Genomic DNA, 6,001 nt, shown 5'->3' on the forward strand with positions numbered 1-6,001 from the left:
TGTGTAGATGTAGAATGTGTATACTATAGTTATATGGCCTTTGTGACTAATGTATTACATTACATAGTTAAACACTGTTTAATAGTGATTAACAATTTCAAATATATTTATTTTCTAAAGATTTTTATTTGTATGGAGAAACTGTGTGAAAAATGTTTTGTCCATTTGTAGAGTACCTTAATTTATCTTTGAGAGGAGTTTATGAGTGTTTAAAAAATGTTTTAGAGCTTTCAATGTATTCATTGACCAAAGACATAGAGGAAGTGATATTTATATATCAAATCACTTTTATCTGTACTACACAGTGACCTAGGATAATTGATCAGTGTGTCACATAAAGATAACATAAGCACATGCAGTGTAACTTTAGTGCAATCAGTGTGGTGTAGCTGTGATTGTTACAATACTTATTGTTATAAGTACATAATGAATGTTTGAAGTAAATTGTCTAGTTATAGTCAAGTGAAGCAAGAATCAGTAAAAAAACAGTTCTAGCTAAAATTGCTGGTACTTAGTAAAAGAAGCACAACAGAGATTTATCCCTTAAAATACAAGTGTTATGTATTTTATTAGTATTTAGAGATTTCTACTGACATCTTAGTAAGCACAAGTAAATGTGTCCAGTTATAGATTAAGACAATTTTAAGCATTAGTGTTGATTATTGATTTTTATTTTTTGGAGACTGGAAAAAATGTGTGTCCAGAAAATTAAGCATGAAGGATTCATAACTAGAAGGAGGCAAAGGTCATGCTTACTTTCCTTGGTCCGGTGCATTTATTGTAAGCATTAGGAGATATTATGTATTTAATGGTCAGTGTTTTTGCAGACAAAATGCTGGTTAAAAGTCAGGCACCTTAAGAGTCACACTTGTGTTGAAAATTATGTTTAAATACTGCAAATAAAACAGCTGAAATCAAACAATCGCTCCTTGTTTTATTGTAATTACAGAAGTTGTTTGACCCAAAATGTTGCTAAACATCTGTTTAGGCTCAGATATTTGCTGCTAATAGTAATATAAAATATTAATTTTGGATAGATTAAAAAAACGTATACAAATGAGTTAAATCCCAAAATCAGTAGATCAGAAAAATATTTAGATTAGTATTCTGAAGTACATGTCAATATGAAGACACTGAGTGCATGTTTTTGGTATGGTTGTCATTTCTATTTTCTCCTAGAGTACTAGAGGGGTTTGATCAGGTTACATTTCTGTTATAAACATGGTCGACCATGAGGAACAAAAAACAATCTGCATGGAAATTGTACATTTGAACAGACAAAGAGCTTTGCCCACATCTTCATCAATCATTAGCCATCACAAACCATGGATTTTCAATGGAACACATTTAACATGGATCACCTCTAAAGCAAGCCATGAATTCATATGAGGCTTGAATCAATCTCACCTAAAGTACAAAATGGACCATTAGTTAACCTAAAACATCAAATCAAGGCAGATTGCTTCACATCTTTGTCAGCTTTGTCTTTTGAGTGGAAACAGCTTTCATTTTGCTTTGGGACAAGGACTATAACTCGCTTACAATCTAAAAGGCCATCTTTTTTTTTCTCCCAAAACTCCAGCTTCACTCTCCTCTGTCTCGACTGTCTTCCCCATATCTCAAATTAATAGCCCAGAGAAGGAGTTTTACAGGGCAATCATTCTGGCACAGAGCTTTCTTAGGCTCTTCAGTGGAATGAAGCTCTGTTCATTATTCACTCTTTTAAAGACATTGATCATAAGTCATCAGACCTTGTTCTCTTTTAGACTTGCCACATGAGCATATCAAAAGGCAGTAGATCTTTTAGCAATAGGTCTTGTAATTATATTGTATATAATATATAATACAGTATGAAATATGCCTACATTTGAAAAGATTAATAAATGTACAAGGTTAGTCAGTCTATACTTTCAATATATTATGACTATTTTAAAATTTCACATTACATTTTTTTTAAAACTAGTTAGAACACTATGATGCTTCAAGAGTGGGATTTATGGGTTTAGAGTCTTGCCACGATTTAGCGATCTCGACATCACCAGTACTGAATTTAACCAGCTAAGGATCGCAAGTGTGATCCATGGACAAAATCTACCTGTCAAACTATTTATCTATATACATAATGGCATGGGATAAAACTGATTCTGGTTAAACATTCAACATTTGGTACCAACGTATTAAACATCAGAACGTTAGAACAACTAATTAATGTTACCAAATAATACGATCTTGTGTGTATGATACCTGGTACAAACTTCAGTTTCAAAGTATTCAACTACTGAGTACAAACTTATGTAACACTTTTATCACTATTCAACAAAAAAGTTAATAGAGTATTAAGTATTAAGGTGTTTTCTCTTAAATTTATTTCATGCCAATAGTAAAATCATTTGCATGAATATCGTTATATTGTCCATCTTTCTGAGCAGTTGACGTATACAGCTATTAATGGTTGAACTTGCATAGAAATGTAATGCAGGACTTCTATTTGCATAAGAAGCTAACTCTTGCTTTTAAAATGTAGACTAAAGCTGTTTGTCTACTAAGTAACTGGCTACTTCTAGGTAATATTTAGTGGAGATAACATTATTGAAGTATAATTAAATTGACGTGTAGATACAGAGTTAATTGGGAGCCAGGTGTCTTGGGCCTTGGGAAGTAATTGCAACATAATTAAAATGGAGAGAGTGCAATGAGAACTGAATAATCTGTTCCAGCCTTGAGTACCATGGTTACAACGCATCAGGACACAGACACTGACCAGACACGTACAGCTGTAATGTAACGTACAGCTTGATGGACTACATCTCTGTAACTCACAGAATGCTTTTTATGTAAAGTCAATTACAGACATGGGATATAAAATAATATTCCATCATACATAATATAATTTGAATAATGCTTGTATATTTATCAGACTCTAGCATAAATCTACAGTAAAATCCAGTGAGTGTATTCATATATTCCTCTTTTATATTAGCTTGGAGAGTCATTGCCAAGTCGTTTGAAATGACTGAGTAAGTTCAGTTAGTTCTTTATAAAACTCACTGACACAAAGCCAAAAGAAATCACACTTAATTCCCATTAGCTGCACACTGCATTAGCAGAGCCTCAAATTCTCCATCAATTTTAATTACAAGCATTATTAAACTCAGCCCGGCTCTGCCATGCTCCTGTCTCTGTTAGCAGGTCTGATCTTTTTAAATCTATGGATAAGATGGCTAACAAAACAGAAAACACCTGCTGTATAAATTTATATTTCATATTTGGTGTTCCAATAGTCTCTTTTTCCAGCAGTTTATAAATGATGTATTTTTTTTATTACAGGGAACAGATTATTGCTTTATTGAATTTATTTTGAAGGCTGCATTCATTTATTCATCATTAATCATCTTCATTCTGCAGTCAGCTTTAGTGTGTTATTCTGGTCAGGGTTGTGATGGATCCAGAACCGTATCTGAAGAACACCTGGTCAGAAGCAGAACTACACACTCTGATTGGGACAGAAGTCCATCACAATGGATAAACAACACGCACATTTGCAATCATTCACTCGTGGGCAATTTAGACTCACCCACTGCAGGAAACACACACTGGCATGGAGATCAGCCAAAATGGAAACTAAACGAATGATCCAGGAGCTGTGAGCATTTTCCATCAATAAATGTAATATATACAATGTAAGTGGACTCACCTTTGTCCTCATCTCTGACAGAAGTAGGTAAAATAAAGTGTGATACTTGTCATTTTGTCACAACCTTGTCTTTTGAGGTCTAATCCAAGCTGCTTCTTAAATATTTTTCTCTGTCCCACATTGTTCTTCTGCTATCACTCCAGCTCCCTCCAGTGGTCACAGCTCTGTGTCTCATTACTGGTCTGCTCATGCTCAAATCGCTGTATTGTTCTTAGTTGGAGAACGCTGTAAAACAGCCGGTGCGACGGTCCCTGAAGGCCTGATGCAGACTGATGTGTTCTGTCCCCTGGGACTGCCTGCTGCATTAGGCCTGTGATAAACACTGACAGTCCTTTTATGCATGACTCCTTTAATGAAATGCTGATGGCGATATTGATGAAAGGAGCCTGGATTGGTGCCAGTGAATGTACTATTGTTTCTCTTCTGTGCTCACATACACGAACACAAAATGATCTACCGCACCAGTCAATAAAATCTGCCTATTTGGATGCATTACTTCAGAAGTACTGCAGCCTAAGTACTAACTTGCTGCTTGTTGTGTTTCACAATTATTCATCTTTACTACCTCTACCTCTGTTTAGGATAAAATGAATAATAAAAGTGGTAGACCTCAGAAATGCACAACTTCCATAGTTATTGATTCCGTGCACAGAAGCACTTTAGTGTAAAAAGATTTATTGGGCTTCAAGTGCAATTTGTTTCATCCCTGTCAGCTGAATTTCTAATAGGTGTCTTGTTAAAGCTAAAATATTGGTGGTTAACGTCCTTGTGAGACAAGTATTTAAGCACTTAGCAAGAGAACAGCCACTGTTCCAAAGTCTCCATACTGCATCACGTGGGAACACTGACCCATGTGATCACTCACAGGACATGATAATACACTGTACAAAATGTAAAGAACATTCACTGAGTACTGAATGACTTCTCACATAATCGGTTATTAGTTTTCTATAATGCAATGCAGAAAACATGTTCTTTCATCATTTCTTGCAAAATTGGACGTCACTTTGCAGTGACACTCTGAGATCATCACTAATACAAAAAAGACCAAATGTGCAAAAGAAACAAGCACAATAAAATATCTGTGAACACCAAGAGTCTTCTATAAACCACGTGTCACTTAAAGCAGACAACATTCAGTCAGTGCCAGAATTACTGGCACTGTATAGACTGGCAGAAAAACTTAATGTTAAGTAAATTAAGTTAGTGTGTGTGTGTGTATATATGTATATATATATAAATAAAAACATTCTGTACTAAACATAACACTGATCCTGAATTACAGGACGTCATGTTCTCTGTTGCAGAATCTCTTATTTCCTGTTCATCACAACCAACAGGTATTAATTGGTGTTTAGGTCAAAGGACTGACTGGGATGACAATGTCAAAAGATTCTGTGGTTGTTGAACCATTCGTGTGTGGCTTGGTGTGTACTGAATAGTTTAGATTATTGTCCTGTCTGAGGCCTTCATTTATAATTTCTGACCTATAATTACCTGACCTTCATTTATAATTTCAGGGTACTTCATGGAATCTTGTTCCAAAGTGATCATGGTCTTTTCTGTTACATTCTGCTATTTCACTCCTTTAACGAACACTCCTTTAGTGATCGTTATGAAAAACTCTTTTTTTTTTTGGTCTCATCTTGACATAGATTCTTGCTCTAGTCGATGTTGCAGTATGCTCAGAGCATTTCTAGCACTACATTTGTAGCTAGATGGAAGAAAATGCTTTGTCTTGGCACACCTTCCAAATAGTTTGGTGACACTGAGGTGCCGCTTAACTGTACATTCAGAGACTTGATGACCCTAAAATGTTGCCATCTGCAAATCCGAAAGTGCGATCCATGGAGGAATTTTTTCCTCTCTAACCATCCTACTCACCATCTGCTCATTACAAGTATGGCTGCATTTTTCAGTCAACAGTTTCATTTGTATATGCTATACTGTTCCCCATGTTGATGAATGTCTAATGGCATTTAGCTTGCTACCTCATTTATATCTCAGTGTAACAGGAAGGAATAGCTGACCACTAAAGTCATCTAAACACTCTTACGGCTAAAAACACTCTTATGGAAGAGTGTCGTACCCGCCCCAACCTCTGGTCATCATGTAATTTTTTTTTTAAATCTCTGATCATTTTTCTTCTGTTATGACCTGCTATCTCCCATCTAAAGATTTTAAAATTTAACTCCATTTGATACACACTGGTCAAGCAACTGTATATACAAAAAATATAGGATGTCTTCTCTAGTCTGAGTGTATAAAATGCCATCAGGTGGCATCAAACCTCAGCAAGAAAATTAA

Source organism: Tachysurus vachellii, chromosome 8, assembly GCF_030014155.1.
Source record: "Tachysurus vachellii isolate PV-2020 chromosome 8, HZAU_Pvac_v1, whole genome shotgun sequence".
In the NCBI taxonomy this organism is placed as follows: domain Eukaryota; kingdom Metazoa; phylum Chordata; class Actinopteri; order Siluriformes; family Bagridae; genus Tachysurus; species Tachysurus vachellii.